Source organism: Lissotriton vulgaris, chromosome 5 (assembly GCF_964263255.1).
Source record: "Lissotriton vulgaris chromosome 5, aLisVul1.2, whole genome shotgun sequence".
NCBI lineage: Eukaryota > Metazoa > Chordata > Amphibia > Caudata > Salamandridae > Lissotriton > Lissotriton vulgaris.
The window spans coordinates 1910050026-1910065154 of NC_141693.1; the positions used below are offsets into that span (position 1 = coordinate 1910050026).

The 15129-nt window shown below is 41.6% G+C and overlaps 1 long non-coding RNA gene across 1 annotated transcript in view; it reads left to right on the forward strand.

The window, feature by feature from the left end:
• LOC147717697 (uncharacterized) overlaps positions 1–15129 on the forward strand; it is a 112648-nt gene that overhangs the window by 66566 nt on the left and 30953 nt on the right. The window contains exon 2 of the long non-coding RNA XR_015295815.1: positions 10234–10293. This is a non-coding gene — a long non-coding RNA (uncharacterized LOC147717697). The remainder of the gene's footprint in view (positions 1–10233; positions 10294–15129) is intronic.

Sequence of the window (15129 nt, forward strand, 5' to 3'; positions counted from 1 at the left end):
TGATCGCAAATAGCACCAGGTAGTGATCCGTCCAGATAACAGGGAGGGGGGTGTGGGCCAAAATATCCTCCCAGTTGGTAAACAAAGGGTCCAGAAGATGTCCCTTTATGTGAGTGGGGGCCGTGCATCTGAGTTCTAATTGAAAAGTGGCCATTTCCTGGCAGAATTCACTAGCAGTGGGGCAGGTCCTATCATCAAAGTGCAGGTTCAGGTCCCCAAGTACTATGAATTTCTCATAGCGCAGGGCAGGTTGCGCTAGATAATCCAGTATGCTGGACACAAAGCCTTTTGCATGACCCGGTGGTCTATAAATAAGGACCCCCTTCACAATATAGTTTTGGTCCGCCTCAAGTGTAAAGGACCCTACCTCACACTCCATCACGCTGATATCCTCCAACATGCAGTGGACATTGTATTTATGAATAATTGCAATACCGCCCCCCCTGCCACCACTCCTATCCAAGTGGCTAATAGCATAGCCCTTGGGCGCTGCTTCTATAATATCCGGGGCCGACTCCGCATCCAGCCAGGTCTCTGTGAGAAACAAAATGTCAATCTGGTCGTCAACCAGTAAGTCGTAGACTTCTAGTCTGTGCTTCCCCAGTGACCGGCAGTTCACTAAGCAACACTTGAGTTCACTGATTTCCCTCTGTCCTCCCCGCTACTGCCAAGGGTAAATGAGCAGAATCTACAACTTCTCCTTTTATTGTCGCACACCATATTATGTTTACAACATTCCATACTCTGGGTGCGCATCCCATGCAGTTCTTGGGAGCTATACTGAAAATCTAGTCTGTCCCGAGCAGGGGTTTGGGCCCCAGTCGTCCTCCGGCCGCAGACGGGCTTTCCTTTGGCGCGCCTTTGGTGCGCCAGCGGCGCGTCCGCTGCGCGCGGTCGCAGAGGCATCTCAATAAATAGCTGCCTGTTAGCAACTAATGGAATTTGGAAGCCATTGTCTATTCCCAGGCTAAGGTTAAACACATATACAAAATCTTAGTGGACATAGTTCCTGAAGACCTAGAAAAGGTAGAAACCATCTGGGCTAGGAAACTGGGGGATCCTGACGTGGATTTATATCAGTTGATCTTATTAGGTAGGAAAATCTTCCTCTCGGCCAATTTAAAAGCTTAGCATTACCAAACCAATTTCAACCTCCTTTTTACTCCTGCTAAGCTTTTTTGCTGGGGTAAATGAGAGGATGATAAGCGCCCTGGGTGAGCTCAAGGGCCGACCGATTTGATATACATGTTTTTTACCTGTGGGAGACTGTCACTTTTAAAAGAAGGGATTGAAGAGTTTTTGTATGACACGTTGGGCGGAAGGGCTCATATAACTCCAGGATTGATATTCTGGGCTACGATAATAAGGAACAACTCGATGCATCGCAGACTAACTTCATGTTTATTGTGGTGGCCGTAGCCCAGTTGCTTATTGCTATGCGGTGGAAGGATGTCGATACCCACACTTATCAGGCCTGGCTGGGCCCTTTACTGGCCATATACAATCTCGAAAGAACCCTGTATATTTGTAAGGGTTGGTGCCAAAACAGGCGAGGCCGCAAAATCTGGGCATCAATGAGTAAGTGGCTCACAAGGTATAGGGGTAGGAGAGATTGGCTGGCTTTGGATGAATGAGAAAAGGAGGGCTGGGTTTGTTGGAATGTAAGGTGTCCCAGGAATCATGCTGTACGAGAAGCTGATCATTCCCTATCTCCTTTTACCTGTTTTTTACTTCACGCTTCATTGTATTGTATTTTATTCACTTTTCTACCCATGAGTTTTATACGAGATTTATATCAGATGTATGAGATTTTCACAATATTAATTGCCAAATTGTAATATTTGCTCTTATGAATGCTTTTACTCTCACGAATAAAAAAACATATAAAATAAAAAGGGATTGTTGACCCCAAGGGGTGGGGAGGCCGGAGCTGCATATCTCATTGAGGAGAGGTACGAGGGACCAAAATATGCTCTGGGTGTTTAGAGGCAGGAGCCTGTTCATTCAATCATAGGGCTTACTACACGGATGCTGGCCTTTCACACAGGCTAGACCAGGGGGTACTGCACAAATATGCGCAGCGGACTCACCTTTGCAGGAGGGCAAGTGGATTGAGGCTTCCAGGCCTCCCCTTTGATCCAGCAACCAAGGCCATTGGACACCGACAAAAGTCCCAGAAACAGGGAGCACCTGCCCCCAGGTAGGTGGCCAATCAGGTGGTGGGGAGGAGAGAGCCTTTGACTGACTGAATTGACTGAATTATTTATTAAGCGCACTTATGCCGAGGCGTCTTGGCGCTGCATGGAGGGTTTGGCTGCTACAAAACGACTAGGCCATGGTGATGAGCTAGGTTTTCAGTGCCTTTCTGAAACTAATCTTGTTTCTTTCTAGGCGAAGCTCGGTGGGCATGGTATTCCATAGCTTTGCTGCCTGGTGTGAGAAAGACTTACCACCCCAGCGGGCTCTTTTTATTCTCGCGAGGTTGATCAGGCTCAGCCCGCCAGATCTTAGTGTGCGGGTTGGAACATAGCGAGGAAAGAGAGTTGTCATGTCCTCGGCCCTCCTCCAATTATGGTTTTATGAACTAGACAGAGGGCCTTGAACTGTACTCTTTGAAGGACTGGAAGCCAGTGGAGTTGTCGTATGCCCTTGGATGTTGGGTGGTGCTTCGGAAGACCCAGCAGTACTCTTGCCGCGGCATTTTGCAGTGACTGGAGTTTAGAAAGCTGCCTTTCACCTGTTCCTAGGTACATAGCGTTGCAGTAGGCGATGCGAGAAAGAATTAGAGCTCCGACAACCGTTTTCCTTAGTGTGGATGGTATAAAAGGCAGTATTTTCCTAAGGACTTTGAAAGTAAAAAAGCAAGCTGATGTAACTTGGTTGACTTGTGAGGTGAGTGCAAGATCTTTATCGATCAAAAACCCTAAGTTCCTAACTTTTTGTGCTGGTACGGGACAGATGCCAGCTTCTGGAGGCCACAACAGTTGACTCCAGATGGAGGGTTTATGTCCAAAATCAATCACCTCAGTTTTTTCAGTGTTTAGCTTTAGAAAGTTCCTGTTCATCCAGCTATTTATACTTAGGAGGTAGTTTCGGATTTGCTCCGCTGTGACTTTTACAGTCTGAGTGAGTGACACCATTAATTGTGTGTCGTCTGCGTAAGACACCAATTGCAGGCCATGCTCTTTTATTAGTTTGGCTAGCGGTTTCACTTTTAAGTTAAATAGGGTAGGGGAAAGCGCAGAGCCATGTGGGACTCCACACGGGAGAGAGAACTCTCATGACTGAAAACCATCCCAGTAGATTTGTTGGATTCTGGCGTCTAAAAAGGATTTGAGTAGGGTTAGGGCAGTGTCTCTGACACCCACTAATTTTAGCCTCTCTAATAGGACCCCATGGTTGACGGTATCAAACGCTGCCGTCAAATCGAGTAGTACTAGGACAGCTCTGTCTCGCTTGTCCATGGTCCTGCGGGCTTCCTCAGTATCAAATATTAGAGCTGTTTCGGTGGAGTGACAAGATCTGAAGCCATGTTGGGTGTTATCCAGAATATTATTGAGGTCTACGAACTCCATTAGCTCCTGGTTTAAGGCTTTTTCTAATATTTTGATTGGTAGGGGAAACAGGATATAGGGCGGTAATTTTTGGTTTCTAGTGGATCTAGGGAGTCCTTCTTCAGGATAGGTCTTATGCTGGCCTTTTTCCACCTTTGAGGGAAGACTCCGGATTTTATTACCTCATTGAGAAGAGGGGTTAAGAAAGCACTAATTGCTTCGGGCCAGATGAGATATATAGAGAGGACATGGGTCTAGAGGTGATCCTGATTTGGTTTGAGTTATCACCTTGGTGATCTGGTCTTCGTCCAGAAAGGAGAATTGGGATAGACAATTGAGGGGGGTTCTGTTTGTTCCCTATTGTCGTTTCCCCCTATGTCAGATAGGTCGTGGAGTTCCTTATAGACAGCTTGGACTTTTTGTTGAAAAAACAAGGCCAGCTTGTCTACAAAGTTTTGGTCTGGGACAAATATTATGTCTCTAGGACATTTAAGCAGGCTTGATACTATTTTAAATAATTCCTTGGAGGAATTGGTGACCTCTTGAATTTTTTGTGTGAAGTAGGCCGATTTAGCTTGTTGTATCTTCATTTTATAGTCCTCCAAAGCTTTCGTGTAATCCTTCCTATGACATAGGCTGTAATCGGATCTCCAGGTCCGTTCCTGGCGCCGGCATTTAATTTTAAAGAGTTTAACCTCTGGTGTATACCAAGGTGAGGTGGCTGATTGTCTCCTAGGTTTCTTAATTTCTTCAGGGGCTAGTTCGTTTACTGCCTTGTTTATCCATAAGTCGAATGTGTTTGCCCCGTCATTGCTATCTTTAAATAAGGGGAGATTACTCGACAGGATTTTGGTTAGTTCGTCTCCCTGAATACATTTCCACGGCCTGGTTTTAACTAGCAAGGAGCGTTTTCTTCGGCCATAGGCTGGTGGATTGGATTTGACTTTAAAATGAATGGCCGCATGGTCCGACCATGGTACCGATTGGACTGATACCACTCTAATATTGTCATTATTGGTAAAAATGCCATCCAGAGTGTGGCCAACTTGGTGAGTGGGTTTAGAGACAATCTGTTTCATCCCAAAGCTATGCAAGTTATCAGTCAGAAAGGAAGCATCAGAGTCCTTGCTGTCTTCCGGATAGAAGTTAAAGTCACCTTGGACTGTATAGGTAGCGGTATCTAGGCTGGATTCTAAGAAGGTTTGGAGTATTCTGATAAAAGGGCCTCTAGTTCCAGGTGGTCTGTAGATCAGTAGACCTGTGAGAAGGTCTTGGTTGTTGTTTTTGATGCTGAAGGACATAGCTTCTGCCTCCAGACCTGATTCTGTTGTGGACTTCACTTTAAGATGTGAGCGATTGATTAGCGCAATACTCCCCCACCCCCCACTGCTCATGTCCTTTCTACCTGTGCTACCTGTACTACTACTATCCTGCAGGAACAGCCGTGTTCCAGTCCAGTCCAGAGGTGGAAGAGGACCAGGTTTCTGTAGTGTTTAGCAGGATACATTTCATTTCATTACAGTTTGGTCTTGTTTATTAATTCCCCAGCGGCCGGGCAGTTCCCTGGGTCTGGTTTATTTGTGGTGCTCTGGCCGCAGGAATAATTGCTATTCTGGTAGCAGATTGCCAGATGTGCCGGTAGAAAAGTAGTCCTAAGGTCGCAAGAAGTGCAGGCATTAGAATTAGCGGTGAAGTGGTCAAGTAGTATGGTTTCTTTTAGACTCTTTCGGATGTTTAAGGCCTGCAGTTCATCAAGGCAGAATCTAATTTTAGGAAATTGGGCAGGGTTTCTGGCGCTGGGCGCGTCTTGGGAGCGGGCGGGCGCAGACAGGCTTGCCTTTGGCACGCCCGCTGCACGCGTCCGCTGCGCGTCCGGATGAGCATTGGAACGTATAGGCTCTCCCCGGAAGTGTCGACAGCTAGAGCGCAGCCCCACCACACCCAAGAGACCTTTGCTCTCTCGACCCTGGTGTCTTCCTGCACTCCCTCCGCTCAAACGGGACTTCCATCGGCAGGCCAAGGAGTCGGGCTGAAGGTACAGTGCAGTTATTTAAAAAACTGTATTTACAAGTATTTAAGAATCGTTCTGGTCGTGGCAGTCTGTGCAATAAAAAACAATTGGCAGCAGTTACCCAGTTCAACTCGCATTCACACAGGCTGCAAGCAAATAGCCAAGTTGTGGTAGATGGAGCGTTACCTCTCTGCTGCTAGTCCGGCTGAGCACTACCACTTATAGGCTCTCCCCAGAAGTGTTGACAGCTAGAGTGTGGCCCCACCTCTCCCAAGATGGCGACTTTGCTCTCTCGAGCCTGGTGTCTCCCTGCACTCCCTCCGCTCAAGCAGACTTCCCGCGGCAGACAAAGGAGTTGGGCTGAAAGTACGGTGCAGTTATTTAAAAATCTGTATTTACAAGTATTTAAAAATCGTTCTGGTCGTGGCAGTCTGTGCAATAAAACAATTGGCAGCAGTTTCCCAGTTCAACTCGCATTCACACAGGCTGCAAGCAAATAGCCAAGTAGTGGTAGATGGCGCGTTACCTCTCTGCTGCAAGTCCGGCTGAGCACTAAAACTTATAATCTCTCCCCGGAAGTGTCGACAGCAAGAGCGCGGCCCTACCACTCCCAAGATGGCAACTTTTCTCTCTCAAGCCTGGTGTCTCCCTGCATTCTCTCCGCTCAAACTGGACTTCCCGCGGCAGACCAAGGAGTCGGGCTGAAAGTACAGTGCAGTTATTTAGAAAACTGTATTTACAATTTACAAGCCGTCATGGGGCCTTTGGCCCCATTTCGGCTGATTTTAACTTATCTTGCAGACTTTATAGTACCAACCGGACTAAGCAACATGGAGATAAAATATGTTATCACATAATAATTATTTTCATCTATAACAGAAAACAATAAAAACGTCAGCTACTACGGTGTGCCTCCATGATAATATTGCAGCTTCTGTAAGTGAGGACAGTAACATATGTTAGTCAAAACACTGTTATAGGAATTCTACTCAGTCTCCACTTGAATTTTCCTTTTTAACGTAGCATCTTTTTAAGATGGTGGTTTGAACAAGGTTTTCACTAACACAAGAATAGGGCAGGCACACGTTAATTTTTGATAGACATTGTTGTTCTGTAGTCTGCACTATTCCAGGGACACACACAGTAGAACAAGATGCCCTAGCTTTATTATGTGTTCGTAGGAGACAACTATATTTCTCCAGATTATGTAAACATGTATTTCTGCATCTCTAGCAGAATGAAATAAGGCTGGCATCTTATTCTTTAAGCGGTGTCTGTTTTGAATTTGTTAGACATATGTCACACCAGAGTTATCATTAACGTTGAAGAGACCTGTGAATGAGATACAGCCCTGCGATCCCCACATCAATTCTAAGAAGGAAGATAGCTGCCCAATATGTGTGCAGGCTTACACACTCAGACAGAGTGCATTCGAAGATACACTGAGGCTGGCTTTCTGAGACATTACTCCAAGGTATGGGGTTAGATCATTCCAATTGTGTCTGGCAAAAGAGTACTACCGTAACACCCTCACTAGTGTAAGATTACTAGTAATTGATAGGAATAAAATTAGGAACAATTAACATGGTTGAATTGTTTGTGTTTTTCACCATTCTAATGGTTATAATGCTGATGTACCTTACAAGTCTAATTATCGCAGTTCATGTTTTACTTACAAGGATTAGATCTTTTCAATAAATATTTGTAAATGTAATATGTCTCTTCTCTTTCCGAACTTTGGGCATGCAAAAGTGACAAATAAAAGGATTTGTCACCATGGGGCTAGGAGCAGCTTCTTTTTTTTTTTTTTTTTTAAATTTTTTATTGATGTTGACAGGGTGACAAAAACAAACAAAAAAAAAAAAAAAAAAAGGCAAGAGAACAAAAAATCAGCAAACATTCGTAAGACAATCATAAATTGTTTACAAAAAAAGGAGCTAGAGAATAAACAGATTAGTTATGTTGAGTGGTCATCTTAATTAAAGTTGCATTTACATTTTTAATACATGAGAGTTTCACATTTCAACAGTATAAAAACAAATTCCTGATTTTAATCTATGAAGCTACCCCAGATTCTATCAAATTTTTTTAAAGATCGTGCTCCCCTGAGATTAGCTAGAGCCAGTTCCATAGCATGTACCTCTGTTACCAATGTCCACCACTTCCAGACCGTCGGAGTATCTAAATCTATCCAAGCCCTAGCTAAAGTTAATTTAGCACATGAAAACAATATAGTCGTTAAAGGAGATAGTGGAGATGTAGATAAATTATAATCTATCAGAACCGAAGCGGCCGTGATTGTGGGCAGTGGGATATTTTTTATTCTTAAAACCCTCAGTATATCGTCCCAAAAGCTCTTAAGTTTGGGGCATGAGTACAAGATATGAACTAGGTTAGCTGCTACAGCCGAACATTTGGGACATTTGGTACGGCTACTAAAAGTAGGGTTCGAAGACCATCTGGCAATCCTTTCAGGTGTGTAATAGAGCATACAGGTCGTTCGATATTGTTGGAGCCTAAGACTAGATGAGCGTACCAGTTTATTAATGTTAGTAAGAGAATTCTCTATCTGCTTGGGCGTAACATTTAGATTTAATTGTGTGCTCCATTTCAAAGCCAGTTTGTCATTGTCATTTGTTTGGAATGTGCTGAATATTCAATAAGCTTCACTGATAGTGGATTTGTTCCTATTTGAATAAAGACATGCCCATATATCGCATTCAGACAGAGTTTGTATCTTTTTTTTATTAATCAAATAATCGTGGATTTGCATATATTTAAATCTTGAGGTTTCAGGTAAATCATATATTTGTTTAAGCATGTTAAAATCTAGAAACCCTTGCCCGCCGTATAAATCCATTAGAGTATTAATCCCTGAAGAAGCCCAGTTGTTGGTGGTAGAATCTGTAAATATAACCGGGAGACCTGGGTTGCCCCACAACGGTAATTTTGGGTGGAAAAAAGTTGTTTTACAAAATTTTAATATGTTTTCCCATATTTTAATGATATCTCTAGCAGTCTTAAATCTTACCCTTTTGTAGTAATTTGGGTCGTTGATTCTAAACAAAAAGGATAATGAGTCTTGTTTTAGCATAAAATAATGAAAAAAAAGTGTACTACCCCCATGCAATAAGGAGCGTATGCGTATAATAAATGAAGACCAAAAATATAGTTTGAAGTCTGGGGCATTCAACCCTCCCTTATTTACATTATTTTTCAACATTTTTAGTGACCTTCTGACTTTTTTGTAGCCCCAAATAAAACTACTAAAAATCCCATCTAAGTGTTGGAAGAATTTATTATTTAATGCCAGTGGAATCGATCGGAATAAATAAACATATTTAGGGAGTATTTTCATTTTTATAAGGTTTATCCTGCTAATCATATTCAAAGGGAGTTTGTTCCATTTTTTCAATATAAGAGTAGTCTTTTTAGTCAAATCATTGTAGTTTATCTTATTGATGTCTTGTATTCTGGCTGTTAATTTCACCCCTAAATAAATGGCCTCTTTATATATCTCAGGAATAGGTGCGGTAGGAGAATAATTGGCTATAACTTGCGTCTTCTGCTGGTTGAGCTTATAGCCTGACACCTTCCCAAATTTCTCAGCCTCGATATATATCCCCTTCAATGCCTTGGCCACATCTGTGGTGTATACTGCAATGTCGTCAGCGTAAGCTGTCATTTTCAGTTCCTGTGAGCTGGAGCTAAATGGAACAATCAATATTTGGGAGTTAAGGGCAGATAGGAAAGGTTCCAGCGTAAGAGCAAATAATAGGGGGGAAAGAGGGCACCCCTGCCGGGTCCCCCGCTTTATTGGGAATTCTGATGAGGTCAGGCCCCCATAACTAATACAGGCGGTAGGTTTATCATAGAGCGCTTTTATACCCTTTAAGAAGCTGCCTCCAAAGCCCATTTTAGACAGTACGCACCAGAGATAAGTCCACCCCACCCGGTTGAAAGCCTTTTCAGCATCTAATAGTATCATACCGAGTGGGGTGGATTCAATCTCCGCAATATCGAATGCCGTTATTGCCATATTTACGTGTATCGTTGTGTCTCTCCCTGAGATAAAGCCGTGTTGTTGCGGATTTACAATTCTAGGCATGTGTGGGGCAAGTCTGTGTGCAATGATCTTGGCGAATATTTTGGCATCCGTATTTATTAGAGAGATGGGTCGATATGACCCTCTCTCCTCTTTAGGCTTCCCCTTTTTTAAAAAAAAAAATATTTTGGTCCGATTCCAGCAACCCCGTAAACACAGATCAAATTAAGGAATATTTGAACGACTACACAGTAAACACAGAGAAATTATCAGGTTTGGATGCACTCTCCAACGACATACAACTGATCGAACTTCAACAGGCTATCAATACATTACCAGCAGGAAAAGCGGCAGGGGAAGATTCGATACCTCTAGAACTGTATAAAATCTGTAGATTAGAACTAGAACCACTTCTTTTAGAAGTAATCCAATCAATCGGAATAAATGGAACTACCCCTAAATCCTGGAATCGGGGCTAGGAGCAGCTTCTATTAAACTTAGACTGTCATGATATAGGAGTCTGGAGTCTATTGTTCTCTTTCTCACATGCTCTTTTATTGTTCGAAAAAGAAGGCACAGGAGTCGTATGATAAGAAGTTCTCCTCTTTTTCTCTGTTTTACAGGTGCAAGAAAGCCAAAACCAGAATTGAAGAAGCGCCCCTTGAAAGAAAATAAAACTAAAGGTTAGTGCTCACGGCTACTTTGTAGTTAGCTTGGAGGGAGGGTTTTTGGAAATAAGTCAACACCTTAAAATAAAGAATCTCTGATTCATCACCAAGTGCCAAGGATGGCTATTGCAAAGCCAATGCACATTTTAGGAACTGATTACTTCACCAGGCTAAATTTAAACCACTGATATTCAACCAGAGGTTTAGGCGGTATCCCCTAGTGACCAAAACATAAAAGGAAAACAAACTTCTATGTAATTGTAAAACTTGCTCGCATTATCATCTCAATCATGAAGAAAACATAGAGGGACCACTCTACATCTACTTTTCTGAGGTCTTGAAGAGCCAGTCTCCAGGGGATTGGTTCAATGTTTTTTCGGTCATGGAAGTACAAGAGTGATATTAATTCTTCCCTTATAGCAAAAGGAGGAACAAATCTGGTTCTGCTATAAGTCTGGTTTCTAAAAATAACAGTCCTTGACTTTCTGATAATTCATCCTGTACTCTCTCAAGAATATTTTTGTTATTTTGCTCTTTGTGTTGTTACCACCCTATCTTGTTTAAAGAAACTGCAAAACCTCCTGTAAAGCCTTTTCAGATTTTAATTCAGATCTCCATCTTGCTTCTGACACAATGGCTGTTCCATCTTTACAGACCATTTTCTGATCAAAGTATTTGTCATTGTCTTCAAAATCCTTATCAAGAGCTTTCTCATCAGAAATGTGTGTCTACTAAGTTGTTATCAACTCCAGGGCGGTATTTTATCTCAAAATCTTGCTCCTGAAGATTGACTACCCTTTCAGTAATCTTGCTTGAAACTGGATCAATTATTTTTTTTTATGTTTCATACAATGTTTTGTGGTCAGTTCCAATTTCAAATTTACTAACCCCTAAAAAGTATTTCCTTTTTCTGAGCCCAGAATACTAAAAGTACCTATCTTTCTATGGCTGAATATGGTTTTTCTGAACCTTTCATACTTCTAGACAAAAAATAAAATGGGGCATTCTGAGCCTTGTTCAACTTGTTGTAAAACTGTTCCTAATTATTTAAGACTTGCATCTGTCATAATAGAATTTTCCTTAGGGACAAAGTTCTTTAGATTATGTTTTTAGACTCCGCCTTTCCAGCCCTTCCTTGAACTCTTCTTCACATGCAGAATCCCAAACAAATTATGTTAGTTTCTTTGGCAATTTTATCATTATTGAGCATATTCTGTAGTATTCTGCCATACCATAAAATTGCATTAACTCTTCATTGTTAGATGGTAATTTCAAATTGTGCATGGAATTATTCAGATCCTCTTTGAGGGTTATACCTTCACTTTAAGTAATCTGATCTAAGCAGTTAATTGATTCCTTCCTGAATTTAACTTTGTCTAACCTTCCAGTGAGATTGGAGAGTTTAGGTTTTTCTATGACCTGTTTTACTATCCAATCATGCTCTTCTACATCTTTTCTAAACACTAGAATAGCATCTTAATATATCCTCAGTCCTTTGAAGTCCCTGAGTACCTTCTCCAAAGATCTCTGAAAAACAGATGCAACGGACACCAACCCACATGGTAACCTTGCATATCTGAAGGTTCCAAATGGAGTGCTGAATGCTGTAATGTCACTTGACCATCCCTCAAGTGTAATATGTGGATTGTTGGTACGCTGAAGTGAGGTCTGTGGTGGAAAATACTTTTGCACCATTGAGCAACATGATCATGTCTGTAATATTAGGCAAAGTATATCTAACTGTGACAAACATTTATTAAGCTATCTGAAGTCTATACATAAACATAAACATCCATTTCCTTTTATGACTATTACCACAGCCGCTAACCACTCTATTCTTTGAACTTCTTCAGTGACTCCCTTATTTTTAAGTTTTTCAAGTTCTAACCGAATTTTATCTTCCACAGCAACTGGGACATTTATCACTTTCCCACACAATGGTCAAGCATTATCAACCAAACATATTCTGTACATAAAGGTCGTCATGCAACCCAGTCTTTTAAAACAAAGAACTTTAGGGAACTTTGACTTTGCATCCCTGATAAACCCACACTCTATAGTTTCTTGCACATCAATACAATGCAACATAAATGTCCCTTTTAACAAATTTGGAAGATCATTTTTAGGATCAAGCATAAGTCCCATGTCTCTCTGTTGTATCCAGTTCAAAATACTGTTACCCTTTTGTGAAATGCATACTTTTGCATTAAACCAGTGTTGCTTATATTCTATCAAGCAAATAGCATGTTACTGTAGTTTGAGGAGATTGATCCCATAAGCATAAGGATTTATGTCAGGAATTAATAAGCCAACTTTTGTTTTAAGTTTCTAAGTGTATACATTCTTTGAAACAATTGTAATTTTTGCTCCTGCATCTCTCTTGTTCTTTCACTGTTCACATATATACTATGAGTTGGACTGTTGTATAGCCGCTTGTCACAGAGGGGAGGAGCAAGGAGGAAGCCGTGCTGCTCACCCCCTCTGGGAAACTACTGCTCCCATCACCACTGCATATGCATTACGCTCTTCAGTAAGCCTGTAAAGACAATAGGAGTATAACCCATAAACTAAGTTGAGATCTGGGTAGGTATGCAAAAATAAACAACAAGATCTCAATTGGTAGCATTAAGGGAGTCAGTTAGGCACATGACTGTGGCGGCCGTACGCTGAGCTGAGAGTTACCCCACCAACTGGATTGACTCCATTGTGACGGGTTCATCATTCCCATGCCCGGGACCATTTGAGACCGTTCCCGGCAGACCCTCGCCCGCTGTGTTGGATTCCTATCAGGTAAAAAGAAGAGGTTCCCTTAGGGTGCACTTAATATTCAGATACTCAAACATTCAACACTTTCCTCATACATGCCCCTCATGACACTGTTGGTAGCAACTATAATGAAACTTTTGCAAAGGTAAACACATAAGCCCAAAAACATAAAATTTATGAAAAACACGACTGTTTTATTAATGAAAAAATATAAAAACACGATAGTTTAGTGCATAATGTACATCACATATATATATAAAAAACAATTGATAAAAACCCTATACATAAAATTCATAAACATAAATCCATGAGAAATAAATGAACAAAGACAACCCCCTATGTCTTTTGGATAGTCAATTCATAAACATTTGGATCAACCAAGGGTTAGAGTGACCTATTTCTCCGGAAGAGTTGACCAATCAGAATTTTACTTAGCACAAAGAGCGTCGACACATTTCGGCAGTATAATTCGATTAACAACCGCCTTCTTCAGGACATAAGCGAATGAATTTCTCCTTGCAATTAAAAACAGCATCACCTAATGTAAAAAAAAAACATTATTTTATAAAACTCTTCAAAATTCATGATTTACAACAGTTCAGTGTTCATAATACAAAGCATCCATCCAGCAAACGATCCGAATCTGTGCTTGGCTATCTAGGTACATAGGTATTCCCCTCTTGGTTATCTCATATTCTTTTCATATTTTTTTACTATACTTTCAACCACCCTCAGTGACCTCTGTATAGTTACTTAGAATCCAATCTCTCTCCCTTTACAACAATATTTTTTTTTAAAAAGGCAGATAAAAACCTCATCACATTTGCAACTGTTTCATCATAGTTTTGATTTGCTATCACGTCTCATATTCACTACAACATTCATACTGCCGAACACACAATATAGTGGTCTCACCTATGCCTCAGCATATGGATGAAGAAAATCTCAATGTTTATTCAGCGCTTGCTTCAATCATACGAAACGGCTGGATTAAGCTGTCAACATCAGAAAGATTGTTACAGATTAATCTAAAAGGTAAGCCCTCAAAACTTGGCCTACTCAATTCTTTAAATAAGTGCAGAGTGAACCGTTAATTGTACTGATTTTTGAGTTCTACTGCACATACCTGCTAAATTCTGTATTAAGCTTGCGGGCTTACACTCTGGAATGGTTCACTCTTGCCCTTCAGGAAAAGTATGGCTTTATAAATTGCCTGAAAAAACATATGCATATCCATTTGATCTAGTGCCTCGAGATGTATTTTTACGTCTCTATCTTTAATTTTTAATTTTTAATTTTTAACCTTAGATTTGTAACATTGAGTACCTTAAATAGATTCATGGAATCCTTTCCTGCTTTTATTTCGTGGCCGTAGAACTTCAATTACTGCTCCTATACAAATTTTTAGGAAGCTGGTGAATGATAAAATAATCTTATGTAAGGGCTAAATGGTATTTAGTCCCTCTATCATACACTTTTTCGAGCTATATACATGATTTTCACATGTGAAATGGTATTTGCTGAACTCTCACCTGGTAAACCTTTATCCAAAGGATTAGAGGTGTGCAAGCCTCAGCCAAGGGTAAGTGTGCTCGTGGCTGTATATTACCTTTGCAAAAGTTTCATTATAGTTGCTACCAACAGGATTCCTATCAACACAACCGCACACCAACCCCAGTGCAGACTGTGGTGCCCAAGCCATCCATATTGAGCCTGCCACCCAACCACTTATAGGTGTTATTTACTGACTCTGAATGGGACCTCCTCCTCAAGTACTCCCCACATTCTCAGGAGCCTTCACGCCTGACATCGCCCCACATGTACAGCATTCACACCTGACCTGTGGACACAGGACCGTGTCCACAGCCCCCCAACCACCGGCTAAAGCAGCCGTTGCCCACTGTGCCCCACACGTACCGGCCTCTACTCCCTTTCTTCACAACCCGCGTGAGCCACTGCTCTGTCCTCCTGGCTACCCAGTCCTGAAGATGATCCTGACTGATTAGGATCGAAACATCGTCGACTCCTCAACACAACTAATGGCGCCAAAACCCCATGTGGTTCAATCAAATTGCTCAGTATTAC